General features: G+C 39.6%; 1 protein-coding gene across 2 annotated transcripts in view; it reads right to left on the bottom strand.

Moving 5' to 3' along the window:
- FRMD4B (FERM domain containing 4B) overlaps nt 1-17,154 on the bottom strand; it is a 2,055,076-nt gene that overhangs the window by 2,577 nt on the left and 2,035,345 nt on the right. The gene's annotated exons all lie outside the window — the stretch shown is intronic.

The following is a 17,154-nucleotide window of genomic DNA, read 5'->3' as shown; positions in this document are numbered from 1 at the left end:
TCAGTTTCATTTTACAGTGATTTTTATAATTAATGCAAAATTAACACGAAAACAATTGAATACAAACTTTTTAGTGAAGAACTGTTCAGGGGAATACAGTATCATTTCTGTCAGAAAATAGTACTAACAATTGCATTACATGACTAGTTCATATACCGCATGGATAAAATGTGGACTCCTTAAGACAAAAATCAATAGTTAAATATTTACAGTAGAAGGAAACAACATAAAACATAAATACATAGACATTTACCAGAAAAAGTAGCATTGTTGCAAAGTTAATATGATTATTTTCATTAATAAATGCTGCTACTTTAAATATGATTTTGTGACTCAAATGAAAATTTGAAAATCAAAATATTCTTATAATGCCTAAACTACATTTCATACAAAGTATCTGCTTTTACAACTTTTGAAGGGAATGTCCACCACAAATTAAATAACAGCTCATCATAATGAAAAGCTTTGGTAGCACTGTTCCATTAATAGGTTCATGGGTAATTACTAGGCTAGCTTCCCTTGTGGGCTATTTTAAGCCTAGTCAATTCCCCTTTTTGTGCTTGAAACAACCTATCCCATTTGGTTATATATTGGCCTTACTCATCCCATGGTCAATAATTATATATTACCCCTAATGAGAATAACTAGGATCACACCATATATAATTTGAGGAGACCCATGCATGACATAAAGCGTTTATGAACTACGTCTGTCCACTAGTAGCACAGGGGGCAGTCCTGGGTAAATTTTCTGTTTCCCATTCATAGCTCTAAGTTGCACTTGAAAATGGACAGGAATGAACTTTGTTTTTTTTTTCTGGATGGGGAGTCTATTCCACAGCTACATTATTCACTGTGAGATATACTAATCCCCCCCAAACTGCTCAGTTGATGTTGCAGAAGATGTTTAGATCCCTGGACTGAGTATTTCTGATGCCAGCTGACATGGTGATGTGCAGTAAATCCATCAGTAATGGGTTTTAGGATGCCTTGTATGCCATATGCAGGTCACCTCTTAGCAGTCTGTAGAATACCATGTATAGTGACAGAGAAGTTGGTCCATGTAGGATATGTTGTTTAGGCCTTGCATCCTCTTACTAAGGTATCTCTATTGATGTTCCAGTTTTTGCATGTGTCTGGACAGATACATGCCAAAGGGAGTGCTATATTGAATGAGTGGCGTAATGAGGCCTGACTAAAGAGGGATAATGACATCCCTTGATCTAGACACAATCACTTTGTTTATAAGCTGTGCAATATAAGAGCACTTTCTTACAACAACAGACACATGCTGGTCAAAAATTAGATCACTGTCTACAAAAATTCCCAAATCCCTAACAACTGGGTCAACTCTTAGGAGCATTTTGTTAGTGTGGTAGTTCCCTGGGATAGATGACGTCAGAAAGGATACAATAATGCATTTTTCTGGCATTTAGTTTCAGTCCACGATTTTGGAACCAGTTATTTATTTGAGATGAACATAGGATGGCCAAGTCACTCGGGGATTCAATGACTGCTCCTAGCTTGCAGTCATCTACAGACTTAGTCAGCCACAGCCCTTTGGTATTGGCTTTTACTTCAGAAAAGTAAATGTCAAACAAAGAAAGGTCCCAGCACAGAATGCTGGGGGACACCACTGATGGCTGTTCTCTTTGTGGCTGTAACTTCCCTGTTTTGATTATCTGTAGCCTGTCTGTGAGTCAGTTGACAATCCAGTGGGTGACATAGGGGTTTATTCCCAGTTTATTTAGCTTTTGTACAATGCCTGAGCTGGGAATTGTGTCAAAAGCTTTGGCCAGGTCAAGATATGTGGTATGTATCATTTTGCCTTCATTTATTGCTTTGGTGACCTTTTTAAAAAATCCATCAGGTTGATTAACTGTGATCTGCCATTAACAAATCCAAACTGAGATGGGTCCAGTGTTTGGAGGTTCCTTGTGTCCTTACTGATTAGTTCCAGGATATGTCTTTCCTTGGCTTTGCATATGAGGCTGGTCAGTCTTACGAGTCTGTAGTTGCCTGGGTCTGTGAAAGGTCTTGTTTTGCAGGGTGATTGAAGTAGCGGTTCTCCATTTGCTTAGTACAAAACTTGTATACAGGCTGAGATTAAACAGTGCTATCAAACTTCATGATATCGTCAAGACTCATTGATGCAGTATTTTTGTTTTTTGATAGCACTTTTAGGGCTTGGTTTTGTGTGACAGCTGGGAGGTGAGCCAGTTTCACATACATCTTGAGAAACAGTTGGAGAGGAGAGAGGAGTAAACTTAAATCTAAATTTAATACCCAGCAAGTTTGCTATATCTTCAGCCTTAGTGTAGTATCATCATTCACAATCAGCTCACCACATTGCTCTGTTGTGCTTCTGAGTTTATAAACACGACTACAAAATGCCTTGTGATTGCCTTTGGCTTAGGTAGCTATTTTAGCCTCAAACTTGGCTTTGATGGATTTTATTAAGCTCCTGCATTGTTTACTTCAATGACAAGGGGTCTAACATTTTGGGAATTATTCTTATTTTTGGTCAGAATTTTTTTTCTTTTTATTATAAAGCTTGTTGATATCATGGTTCCAACATGTAGGTTTGTTTCTAGGGTTTGCAATGCATTTGTTCCTATGGGGCACAGCTGCATCTATGCAACTGTTTAGATGCTGGTAGAATGTGCTGGGTACATTTCTGCATACTCAGTGGAGTTAACTGGGTCTGGTCGGGGAATAGAAACTTGCCAATGCTTTACTCAGGAGTAGGTAGTTTGTCTTAAAGAAATATTTAAAGGAGACTTGGGTAGAAGGGATCTCTGGTTTCAGTTTTATGTTGAAGGAGACTGCTTTATGATCAGAACTAACAAGTAATGAAGATATGCAAGGGATGGTGCAAGATGCTCCCATATTAGTAAGGACAAGATCCAATATACTATTCTCACTTGTGGGTACCCTTACTAATTGTTCTGGGGTATTTGTATTGACAAAGTCCAGGACCTCTCTGTGCTTGTGTGCATTCTCCTTTCTCAGTCTACAGGTGGATAGTTTAGATCACCTAGGAAAATGGTATCTGGTTTAATACTGAGTGACAATAGTTCCTGTAGATAGGTGTTGCAGCTTTCTTTTGTTAAAGAGGGAGTTCTGTATCAAGCTAATATATGGTATGGGACCTTTCTGATGGTTATTTGGTCATGAAGAAGCTCTAGTGCATCATGTTGCTTTACCATCACTGATGTGAATCTTCTGGATGTAGATTGTGACACCTCTACTTTTTTCTCCTCCTGTGAAATAGCTGGTCTAAAAGTGTGGAAGGTGTTCTAGCCCTGCACACTGGAGTGTTCTCCACTATTTTAAACCATGTCTTAATAACTACAATGTAATGTAAATATATGTAATGGTCTTCTCACATACGTTTCTATATTGTGTGTAAGAAGAAAAAGTCCTATTTTAATTGGAGACTCAGGTTCACACTCTTTTTTTTTTGGCAAATTTAACTAATTTTTTTCAGAGCATAGCAAAAACAAAAAATAAGCAACTGGTCTAAAAAGTAGTCAAAACATCAACTTTTTACTATAGCATTAGTATTGTTAAACACACTACTGGAGCAATACTGGGTTCTCGATGTATGTTTTAGGACTATAAGTGCAGTCCTCAGAACAGCAATAATTTATTACAGGGAATTATATATAATAAGGCTGAAATTGCTGTAGCTCAGCTTATTTTATCTTCTGCAAGGCATAGTGAATCCCAGAATTAATATACATAAGCACTAGGGTGGGTGGGGAACACTGCAGGGGGAGGATTTTCATACTTCACTGTTCTGTTCTGAGGGTTGCACTTACTTTTAACAGATATTTGGAAGTAGCACTAAAGAGTTTCAGAATTACGACAGTGCACCAGCAAAGCTCAGGGCTGATAACTCTGCTGTCTCATGGAATCAAACATGTTTAATATATTCAAGAGTATTACAGTAAGAAGTTGTACAGTGCAAAATAAACTTTTAAGCAGTAAAAATAATCCCCCACACTGGCTGCACAATAAAGGAAACCACCAAGATTAGCGAACACAATTTATTATTACTTTTGTCTCAAAAAGACTTTTTCAGAATAAAATAACCATACAACAGTTACTGCTTAAATATCAAATCCTTAATTAAATCAATAAACCAATTAAAAAATGTTACACTATTTAAAGAGCCAAAGTAAAAAAAACACACTAACACACAAAAACATATAATTTTAAAACGTTCAGCCTTCTATTCTTTAAAAAGCATTTAATGTTTACAGAATCATTAATGCTGGGTAATTTGTCAGCTCCCAGCCTAAGCTGTCACATGGTTTCTTTTTGTTCAACAAGGTCCTTAAAAGAACGACCCTTAATATTCTCCACTACATGTTCTAAAACAGAAAATAGGAACTTTTTGTAACCACAAATTTTATAGAATGTTTAAATAATGCATTGTTGGTATTTTTAGTTTTAATACAATAATAATGTTCCTTAAATTCTTTTGCTCAAAGTCCTTGCAGTCATACCTATATAAAAATCACTACAGGAAGAGCAAATAGCAATATAAACAATACCCCATGTATTGCAGTTATATACCCCATCTATGGGGATAGTCTGATTCAAATGGGGTAGTTCAACATAAGGTCCTTCCATGAAAAATCTACAAGAAGCACAAAACCAACACTTATACATCCTATTATTGTGTCTACCTATTTGGATGTGTTTTTTGGCAAAAGTATCAAATTGTAGACAATTTTTAAGACAATTAGTATTTTTGTATGTAAACCTAGGCTTGTCACCAACAACTTTAAATAAATCAACATTCCCCCTTAAAATATTCCAATTCTTACTTATAATAGAGCTCATACTATTCCGATCTATAGACATGTCTAAAACACAAGAAATACCATAATCTTTAGTGGCATTGGCTTTGTCATCACCTGAATTATGTTTGAAAAAATTAAATCCACTTAATAAAATAGGGGAAAATCAGAAGTCCTGCTTCTCTTGATTTCATCGGCCAATTTGTTTAATAATTCTAAGGGATAGTTTCTCTAAAAACAACCCTTGAATGAAAGTGATTTCATTCTCAAAAACATTATCATCAGAAATCATGTGAGACACATATAAACTGGCCTTTAGGAATGTTATTTTTCATGAAAAAAGGATGGTTGCTTGAATAATGTAAATAACTGTTAACGAAAGTTTCTTTTCTATAAATACCACTACTAACCTTGTGGTTGTTCCATGTCAAAATAGCATTTAAAAAACGAACAGACAAACCCACACTTCCTAGGGTAAAATTCAAAAATTCAGAGGAACTCTTTATAACTTCACAAAAAAAGAGTAACTTGCTCCATATCACCCTTCAGGATGAAAAAAAGGACGTCCACAAATCTGACATAAAAAACAATATTGTGCTGCTCCAAAATGGGTTTCAGAATACTTTGTTCCCACCAGCCAAGCACAATATTGGCATAGGCAGGGGCCGCTGCTGACCCCATTGCCACTCCTCTCAATTGTTTATAAATTATTTCATTAAACAAAAAATAATTATTGTTAAACACGAGATCCAAGAGGGTGCACAAAACAAAAATGTTATCATTCGTGACGTGCAATAGACCCCAAAAAATGGCTAACAAAATCAATTCCTTCATCATGTGGTATGCTAATAAACAATGACTGAATATCCACCATGAACACTATATTTTTACTAGGATCAAAAATTTTGCTGAAGCTGGCCTAGTAAAGCATTACTAATAAATGAAAAGTACTATCCCATAAAAATAAACCCTAGGATTCAATAACGCCTGCACTAAGTGTACTCCATTCTGAGTGAAGCGAAAGACCAAATTATCATCATAACAGCTACAAACAAATGCAATCTGAGGGTCATGCTGCTCAACGCTAGAAGTCTAAATCTCAAAATGCACCCGCTCAAAGCACTCCTTAAAATGGAGAACATCAACATTTGTGCTGTAACAGAGACCTGGTTCTAGGCAGCAGAAAGCACCCCTGCACTACCAGGCTATAATTCATTCCACACCTTTCGGTCCCAGAACTTGGACCGAAGCTCCAAGGGCAGTGGTGTTTCCATATTCATAAAGGATGCACAAACCTCCAGACTGGTAGCCTAACATAACGCATCAGAGATACTTCAGGTGCAGGTAACATTGGGTAAGACAGCAATTCAGGTTGTAGCCTGTTATAGGTCCCCAACCATTTCCCAAGACTCGCACTCCACATTCCTAAGCACACTGGAGAATATTAGGGTCCAACCTAACACTCTCATACTGGGAGACTTCAACTACCCCTCCATTAACTGGGAAAGCTACTCATGTACCAATGCACTTGCACAATGTTTCCTGGAATTCATTAATTCCAATGCCCTGGACCAGCTCATTCTTACCCCCACTAGAGGTAGCATCATCCTTGACCTGGTCATTACTAACATGGGCGACCGCTGCTCTACACCAATAGTCAACTCCTCCCTGGTTAGATCCAACCACAAACTAATCACCTTGAAACCCCCCCTCCCAAAAGGTAACCACTATGAAAAATTTCTCCAAAGCTAACTGTGGGCTCCTAAAAACAGAGGTGGCTAACTTCACAGCACCCATGCAAATGGAGAATAGTTGCATTACCGCCGGATCATACACCAATGCACTGTACGAACACGTACACAAATGCATGGATCTCGTCATACACAATAGAACCAAGACGCTCTCCTCCAAAAAAAAGGAAGCCAATCTGGTGGTTCCCTGCCATAAACAAACTCTACAACAGATGGAGGAAACTGATGCGGAATAAGGTGAAATCCCAAGACTGGAAAAACTCCCTTATCCAGCCTCAACAAAAAGCTGAGATCCCTCATCAAATCCTCTAAAGCTAGGTATGAAAACAGAATTGCAGCAGATAGTAAAGACAACTACAAGGCCTTCGATACTTTTGTAAAGAATCTCCATGGCAATACCCAGATTTGCTCTGAGCTACTGCAAAATGGTACCTCCTATACCGAGCCAACAGATATTGCCAACATACTGGCCGACAGATTCAGTGCCAACTTTACCCCCCCCCCGCCAAAGGACCAATCACAATACCAGTAGATTGCCAGGCACCCAGTATTACTGCTGCACAGGTTAAAACAGCACTGTCCAAGGCCAAGAATATAGCTTCTATGGGACCTGGCAATATCCCTGGCTGTGTTCTACATGAACTACACAGTGAACTGCACCTCACCTGTGCCCTGTTCAATCACAGCCTCATCTCAGGCTTTGTCCCTACCAAATGGCGCACTGCTACAGTCATCCCTCTCCACAAAGGAGGAGCGACTACCAATCCTGGGAACTATCGCCCCACTAGTCTGACAAGTCTGATATGCAAAGCTATGGAATGCATCATCACGGACCTAATAAACAAGGATATAGAGAATCTCCAAACTCTGGATCCCACACAGTTTGGTTTTGTGAAGGGTAGATCATGCCTGCTCAACCTGGTTGACTTCTTTGAGTCAGTCACCAGAGCTGTGGATGAAGGCAAGGTGGTTCATACAGCCTACCTTGATCTGGCCAAGGCCTTTGATACCATTCCAAGCTCAGGAATCATAGAAAAACTCACTAAGCTAGCCATCAACCCCTGTATCACTAGGTGGGTTGCAAACTGGCTCACAGATAGAACCCACAGTGTCAAAGTAGCTGACCCTGCGTCTGCTCCTGTTTGGTATCTACCTCTCTGAACACACGAAGGGACTCTGGCTGACAAAGTTTGCAGACAATTGCAAGTTGGGAGCTATTATTAACTCCCCAAGTGATGCTGACATCCTACAGAAAGGCTTCACTGAGACCAACGACTGGTGTCAGAACCATGGCCTTAGGCTCAATGCAAAAAATGTGTCATCATCCCCTTTGGGAAAAACCCAGGTCCCGTGAATTACCACATCGATGGTAGTCCACTGAACACAGAAGGTGGTATATGAGATCTGGGAATACAGGTTGACAGCAACCTCTCTTTTGACCACCACATTGCCACTGTAGTCAGAAAGTCCTTCTATTTGGCACATCTCATTACTAAGGTTTTGCATCCAGGAAGAAAGAGGTCATTGTCTCCCTCTACGCTTCCCTCATTATGCCAATCATCGAGTACAATGCCCATTTGGTATGTACCTCACTAGACACCTGCAACAACTGGAGAGGCCTAAAAAGTACCTCACAAAGAGGATCCTAGGCCTTAAACACTTGCCTATATGGACACACTCAAAAAACTCCAACTATTCTCTGTCTCATATTGCCTACTTAGGGAAGATCTCTGCTTGTCTTACAAAGCCATGTCTGACCAAGCTCTGTTAGAAATGCTACATCTAAAGAAATCCCAATCCTTGCACACCACACGCTCCAGAGACCTCAACCTCATTACCACAATCAACAGAACATGCTGGAGGGACAGATTCATAACCCAGAGACTGTCCATGCTACGGAATAGACTTCCCATACATGTCAAACAGAGCATCTCACTGGCCCTCTTCAAGAGAAATCTTGATGAGTGGATGGGAAATAGAAAATTCACCTCGGGGATCACTCCAGTGGCTCTACTCGACAGAGGCACTGGGAACTAAGGTTGGGTGGCACGATGCCTGGGTAATCCTATGGGCTAGGCTTGTAAAGGCTCCATGGCCATTAGCCTAGTACACACCTATGAACCTATGAACACAGGCACAACTCACTTCTTCCTCCTAATTTTAGTTTTTCACTGATTTTTTTGCAGCTTTAAATATCGAGGGGATTCATAAAGGTTACCACAAAGCGTAGATTACATGTACACTTAGTGTAATCTTTCTGAGTGACTAGAATGCACAAAAATGTGGTAGGGATGTTCTTGAATACAGATCATATACACTTAGTGTAGGCGTTAATGAATCTGGCCCACAGTGTATTCTCCAAGGCTACTGCAAAGCTAATTTGCCAGTTGGTCTAGTCTTGTAGACATAAGTTACACTTGAATTGGGTCAGAGAGGGACTCTGTGTCACATAGATGAAGAGCCTGTTAGAGAAACGCAGTAGTCTCTGGGATATATACCTGTCAATCCAGCAGGTCCTATTTATATCACACGCAAGGTTTAAGTCTTCAGAATGGGTAATTCTGGTGCTGTTTGTTTTTCTGATATGTAGGAGGTCCATCAGAGTGAGGTCTGACAATGCTATGTTTGCCAGGCATAGATCTCTCTTCAACATCCTGTAGGAGAATACAGGGATAGGGGCTTGAGGCGGTCTGCATAAGACATTTTACTTACACCCTGTATTCTTTTAATGAGAAACCTCTGTGTAAGTTCTATTTGTTGGATATGCCTGGTTAGATACATAACAAAGGGGGCATTGTATTCAATGATAGGTTTGATGAATAATGAATACACTGGAACAATGACATCATTGGACCTAGATGCCATACCTTTGTTTATAAATTGCACAACATAGAATGATTTCCTCACTACTGAAGACAAGTGATGGTCAAAGGCTAGATAACTGTATATGTGTGTCCCCAAGTCCCTGACTACTGGGTCAACTTTAAGGGGTGTGCTGTCAATATGATAGTTACCAGGGATGGGTGAAATCCTGAAGGATACTATTATGCATTTCTTGGCATTTAGTTTTAGTCCGTGGCTCTGACACCAGTTGTTTGCCTGTGTCAGCCCTTCCTGGAGAACATCTGTGTTGGAGTGGGATTTAATGACAGCTCCTAATTTGAAATCATCTGCAAATGTAGTCAGCCAGAGACCACTGACATTGGCCTTGACTTCAGAGAAATAAATATCAAAAAGGAGTGGTCCAAGGATTGACCTGTCTGGGACTCCACTTGTCATTTGCCTCTTTGTAGAGGTGGACTCCCAAATGTTAACATCCTGGGAGCTGTCTGTGAGACAGATGGATATTCACCGGGTGACATGTGGGTTTGTACCTAACCTTCTGAGTTTGTCAACAATGCCTGAGTGGGTATAGTGTCAAATGCCCTGGCCAGGTCAAGGTAGGCGGTGTGAACCATTTTGCCCTCATCCATTGCTTTGGTGATCTTCTCAAAGAAGTCTGCCAGGTTGAGTAGGAATGACCTTCTCTTCATGAAACCAAACTGGGTTGGTCCAGTGTCTGTAGGTTTACTATTTCATTATTGATCATTTCCATGATAATTCTTTCCATGGCTTTACATATAAGACTAGAGAGACTTGTGGATCTGTACTTTCCATGGTCTGTAAATGGCCCACCTTTGTGAAGATCGATGACTGTTGCTGTTCTCCATCCATGAGGAATGAAGCCTGTCAGGAGGCTACAGTTAAAGAGCAACTCCAGAGGCCATGACAGGTCTTGTTTCATGCTACTTAGAAGGCATCCTGGGATATTGTCTGGGCTCATTGATGCAGTGTTCTTGGTCTTAGAGAGAGCATTAAGGACCTGTTCCCTAGTGATAGCAGAGGCATTTATATTTGATGGTATTGCCTGAGAGAAGGTTGAGGGAGAGAGAGGGGTAAAGTTGGAGATGAAATTGTCAGTCAGTAGGTTTACTATATCTTCTGGCTCAGTATAGGTAGCTCCATTTACAATGAGCTCTGGACACAATTGTGTATTGCCTTTGAGGTTGCGGACATAGCTGAAGCATGCCTTGTGGTTGTCCTTTGCCTGGGAGGCCAAATTTACCTCATATTTGGCATTGGTACACTTTATTTGTCCTCCGAGTTGTTTGTTTAGTTTGATGAGAGTGCTTTTATTCAGCTGGGTAGTCTGCCTCCTAATTTTGCCATGATTTTCTTCCTTCGTTTATACAGCCTATTGGTGTTGTGATTCCACCATGGTGGCTTGTTTTTTGAGTCAGTTCAGAACCTATGAACACAGGCAACGCCTGGTGGGTATAGGTACCTCGATGTAGCTACTGACATGCTTGTATAGGGTTTCTGTGAACAGTTCTACATAGGCAATAGTGTTCTCAGGGTTTATGGGGGGCTTAAATTTTGCCAGGTTATCACTTAATAGCAGAAAGTTAGCCTTAGAGTAGTTCCTGAATATTCCAGCGTTAGGTCTAGGTTTTATTTTTACTTCAAAGGAGACCATTTTTTGGTCTGACCTTACGAGCGAAGACATTACACTACGGGGTATGCAGCCCTCTCCCATATTAGTGAGGACCTGATCCATTATGATTGCACCCCTGGTTGGTGTATTGACAATCTGGTCCTGGGAGTTTGTGTTTACAAAATCTAAAAATCTCTGTGCCTGTACGTTTGGTGACATATAGGATTACCAGTTAATAGTGAGATAATTAAAGTCACCCATGAATATGATATTGGGTTGGATGGTTTTTCCAACAAATTTAAATACATGGTATGGGTTTCCTGTGTCATAGAGGGGGACCTATAGCTTGCAAGGAACTGGTACTGGAATTTGCCTATGGTCATTTGAACATGGAGTAGCTCAAGTCCATTGTCCTGTTTGACCAGCCTTGAGGTATAATTATTTTTGATGTAAATCAGGACACCTCCACCTTTAGTCCCTGTCTGTATAGTAACGGATATAAATGTGTGGAAGGCATCACAACCTAGCACTGGCGGTGTGCTCTCAGTGGCTTTAAACCATGTCTTCAGCATTCCCTAGGGTGAAGAAATCTTCTCGAGAGTGGAGATTTTTGTTTAGACTCTTAGCATTCAGCAGTAACACCCTTAAATTTTCTTGGTTTTGATTTGCTATGTCAGAATTACTTTCAGTTTGGCATTGTCTAAAAAAGGCACTATGAGGGAAGACAATGTTTTAGATAATATTCAAAAGCCTGTACGGGAGAGGTGCAGACCAATCCCTGGCAAAGCAGTGTGGTCTGTTGATTATTTCCTTCCATGCTGACAAATACTGCATCCCCCTTAGAACGACACCAGAAACTAAGCCAATTATTAAAGTCATTCATCTTTTGTTTGTATTGTGGCATCATCCTTGGAGAAGGTAAATACTGCACAATGCTAGGCTCATACCAGCCTGGGACACATATTCCGAGCGCTCCATTATGTCTGTCTTCATTGTCTTCATATAGTCTAGGGAGGTATGTCTTGGGTCATTTACATCCACATTTATTTATTTATTTATTTTACATTTGTTGACCGGGATTGTCTGACTGAGCTGAAGAGCCCTTTTTCATCGGAGGCCTGGGGAGAAAAGCTCCATCATAGTATACAATTTTCAATATAAATTAGCATTAAACAACAATGTTACAGGATTATTACAAGCCATTAAGCAGCATTACAATCTTATAATCAGGAGTATAGCATAACTATTTCAAGATGTATAAAAAGAAATATGTCATTAAGATGAATATAGTTTTTGGGGTAAGTGGTTACAAAAACCCAGTTTTATCATAATGTAGTTGCATGAAGGTAAGCCAGTTACACTAGAATGTTTCTCTGAGGCGATTTGCTTAATAGATTTTAGAAGACAGTAGAATGAGTAGTCAAGGAAGATTAGACAGAGCTAGTGAGAAGAGTGAGTTAAGGGCAGAAAGTAGATTAAGGTATGAGAAGTAGGGGATGCTAAGGAGGGAGAGTGCAGTGGCAGGACCAGTGACTTTTAAAGTGCTCTTTGGCGGCTGCCTTAAATTGTTTAGGATGTGTAATGGTCCTGATTTCTAGTGGGAGCCTGTTCCAGGCAATAGTGGGGTGATAGCTGTACATGTTGCATCCAAATTTAGACTTGGGTTTGTAAATTTGTAGTAGGACTTGGTTAGAGCTTCAGAGAGGTGTTGAGGGAGAATAATGGGAAATGAGAGCAGATAGTGCCAGGAAGTAGGAAGGCTGGTATAGGATAGAATGGATGATCTGGAGCTGACAGAGAAGAAGTTGGTGGGGTAATGTAAGCCAGTTTAGGTGTTTAAGAGAGAGAGAGACAGTGATTGGATTTTTAGGTTTGTTGGGCAGCAATTCTAGCTACCTTGTTGTAGGTAGATTCAAGTTTGGTCAGGAGTGCTAAGTTAAGATTTGTGAGAATTTGAGAATTCTACATTAGACTGGGTAGAAGGTAGGTAAGAGAGAGAGTAATTTTGGCTTCAGAGGTAAGGAATTTCTTGTTACGGTAAAGGAGCCCTAGTTTTGAATGAGTCTTTTTGATGCAGCTATTTAAGCTGATCGTCAATGGTTATGCCTTAGAGCTCAGTGCTGGATTCTACCTGAATGGGAGTGTTATTAAAGGACTGTATGGAAAGGAGGGTTTAATACTGCTGAGCTTTTTAGGTAGGAAGAGTAACAGCTTTGTTTTTTAGGGTTAAGGATGAGCTGGTTGTTGGAGAGCCATGTTTCAACTAAGTTAAAATTGGACTATGGACTATGACTGAGTAATACTGGTACTTGTGGTCCAATGACCTGAGTATGTCTGTAATGTGGTGGATCCTAGCCCCTGATAAGCAACCAACCATGACTTTTCCTTACTCAGCCTGGTGAGAGGGACATCAGTGTGTTTCATGCTGGATTCTCCAATAACCACAATATTGGACTGTATGGTGGCTTGCCTTATGGGCTGAGAAGTAGAGGCTCCATGAGATATGACTGTATGTGTTGATGTGGGTGTTGTTTTGAAAGAGTGCATTCTGCTGAGGGTATATGTTATGTGTACTTCATCTAGGAGGTCTTTGGGGTTTAGGAAGGTTTCATTTAAGTGCCTCAGCATATGTAAGTTTATATGTTTGCTTTGAATTGTGTGTGATAGATGCAGTGTGTGTACTACTGCAACCTTATTGATATTAGGAGTATTTTTATACGAGATCTTGCCTCCAGTGACATTGTGTAAATATATCTCTCACATACCATATCAGTTTGTTTGAGAATTAACTGGTTATCAGTAAACATGAGGCAATTTCTAGATCGTCTCATGATGCCCATATCCACCAAGCTGGTAATGGAGATATTGGGAAAGTTCATATCCATGGCAATAGACCCTTTTTATTGATTAGACAGTTGGAGTGAGAATATAAAGCAATTTCAGGAATATCCAGTTTGTAACTCTGTGAACAGTGTTTGCTACTGCAAACTAGTTGCCCTGTGTGCAACTAGGAATTGGTGAAATTTCAGTTGTGCTTTTACAGGAAAAATATCACTCAAGGTGTCTGTGTCTTTACAGGACACTGCCAAACACCTGAGGGGAAACTAATAAATAGACCCTGAAAATTTAAGGATGAAGTATTTAGACGGATATTCTGACGTTAGAAACAAATCAAATCAAACAGTACTTACCGAAAACAAAGAATCAGCTTGTCAAGAATGTTGAAAATGGGGGAGTCACATGACTGGCTACTGTCTGGTTACTACTAGTGCTCGTCTCACCACAGTTTCACTCTGCTGGGATACAATACTCCTTTGCTTTTTCCCTCACCAGACGCAAAACATTAGTACCAATCCCAAGATGAGAAGCAGGCCACAGCTTGTCACTGCACTGATTTTACATGCATACACTGCTGTCTTTCAGTCAGTTTTAAGTAACATTTCATGCCGTTCGATGACTACTTAAAACACAAACAATGCAAATGCCACAGAACAGACTTTCAAAGTGCTTTTTACTGCTGCTTCTTTTTAGAATGGCTAAACTGTAGTCTTTTGTGAAGCCTGAATTTGTACTACTTTGACTCATCTCCCATCCCCCTTCACATCTAACTTCCCTAGTTGTCAAAGTGCTAAGGGTAATTTGAGCTGTTACCTACTGTGATTGACAGCTCACAGCAGGAGACTTGACTCATGTACTGTTTCTTTGTTCTAGCCTTTACTTTCTGTATGGGTAGGGGAAGGACCAGAGAGCTGTGACATCACAGCATGGATGGGTTTTTAGGATGGTAGTGATGATGTCAGTTTGAGGAGGGAAATGGCCAGAAAACTGCCTGTATCCAGTGGCCTTGATGACATCAGTGAATTGGAGACTTTTCCAGGGCGGGACAAAAGTTTTTTGAAAGTGAAACCAACACAGTACAGTAAGGTACTGTTCTAGTGGAGAGAAACAGTCTATTTGAAATGCTGTACTGTTGTTTATTCATTGCAGGGATAGTAAATAGGGAGAAAAAAGATAGAGAAGTTGAGCATGTAATAATAGAATCCCACTGTTGTCCTTTAAGTAATTAGATATGAAAGAGGGAATAATTTAAGCTTTAGCTAAGTGGAGAGCCACTAATTTTAAAAGAGATAGATTAAAAGGGGGTGGGCACTTTGTTTTCTGGTTCTATGTAATACAGTGGGATGGCCAATACATTTAAATAGTTGAAGGGGAGTGATTTCATAAAATGGTAATTTTGTGCTTACTCGCAACAGCCCATAATGAAAGGGAAAGGGAAGGAGATATGTAGTCAAATTACTGTTAAGGGGCGGCCAACTAGAAAGACAGTTGAGTTTAAGAACAGAACAGCACCAGGGTAGTAGCATGGTAAGAATTTCTGTGTGATTCACAACAGACACAGCTGCGGTCTCTTTCCTAGTTTTAATACGCAGTTAAAAGCAGAACACAAGTAAAACACAGTGTAAAGAAAACAAATCACAACACACAAAACAGAAGTGGGCAATAAAGTAATACAAGAAAGGAAAAGCAAACTTAACTTTTCCTCACAACAATTTGTAGCAGAGTCTGTGTGAGCTTTTCTAGTAAAGCTTTGAAATGTTTTATTTTTGCCCCTTAAACAGAACGTTTAGTTCCCAGCTCCACCCTCACTTCACAGATAATTAACCTTAATTGATCTGTTCTATCTTCTGTGTGATCAGAGAGACAGCTGTGGTCACTTTCCTATTTTAATAAGCTGAGTACAAGTAAAATACAGAAAGAAAAAAAAAAGAAAACAAATCAGAACACATAAAATAGAAGAAGGCAATAAAGTAATACAAAATACAAGAAAGCGAGAGCAAACTAACCTTTCCCTTACAGCAAGTTGTAGCAGAGTCTGGGTGAGCTTTTCCAACATTTAAGAAAGGAAGCTGAAGCAAGCAGCTCCTGGATTAGACAGTCTAAAACTGATAAGAGCCATAGCTTGTTTGTGCAAACAAGCTTTTGAGAAAGTGACTGCTGTCCTGATATGCTGAAAGCAAATGTTTGCTTGTCTGTGTGGTGATGACAATGTTTAAATATAAATAGACATTTTAAAACTGTTTTGCCACTTAATGGTGATCAACTTATTTTCATTTTCAGCAGCCAGAAATATTTCTGTTTTTAAGTGGCTATTGGACTTGGTAGGATATAAAGTAGTTAACTTCCCAAAAGGAGCAGGGTGCACCAAACTGGGAGAAAAAAATCTTCCGACTGTTGTCATATTAGTTATTTTTGTTTATGCTGCATGCTTAAGGATGAAACTGCAGCAAATGAAAATGATGGCCAGTTGGTAACAGAGAACCCACTAGTGAAAAACTTTAGTTCTACAGCACTGGGAATTATTACATGTATCCTCATCCAATCTAGGTAAGAACATTTTAAGGATTGCACTTACAAAAGACATTAGTCTGTAGAGACACCTTCTGTTGAGTCACTGTAAGTGACATGTAATTTGCTTAAAGCAGCCACTGAAATGTTGATAATATTTAATGTGCTTGTTGCTCTGTCCTTGAGAGTGATACAATTCTCCACAAATTCACAATATGCATTTTTTTTCATGGTAACAGGCACATTTTGCAAAGGAGTGAAGTATTCCTTTCAAACTGAGAGCCATTTACCTACGACTGGCTCTCTTAACAGTGTCAAGTATTATCTTATTTGACAATTGATGCTAGTATTTAACATTTGCCAATAAAAAGTAAGATATGGATCCCAGTTAACCTAGTAGAATAACTTTATTTATGTCATTCAAGGCAGTAAGAGTACTATTTCTTATACATGGCACACTGATAATGTAACTTATAACTGCACATCTGATAAACCTGTATGCACACATACAAACAGAAACACAAGTACCAGTGGTAAATATAGACAGCTGAACCATTTCTCCTGTCCGTTTTTCTTCCCCTCAGATAAGCCATTAGTTAAAGGTAATCAAAAGCCTACATTCTGGATTTCCTGCCCATGATTACAATGAGATCTCACAGTAATACACCCAACAAACATTCATGTGATACCACAGGAGTATTCTTTCTTGTATTTATATATGCTAACTTCAATGACACACAGTCATGGAAAAAGAGAAACAGTACCATAAACAT

Source organism: Protopterus annectens, chromosome 7.part0 (assembly GCF_019279795.1).
Source record: "Protopterus annectens isolate FY-2018-M chromosome 7.part0, PAN1.0, whole genome shotgun sequence".
Taxonomy (NCBI): Eukaryota; Metazoa; Chordata; order Ceratodontiformes; family Protopteridae; genus Protopterus; species Protopterus annectens.
This window is presented reverse-complemented; position numbering and strand designations above follow the sequence as displayed.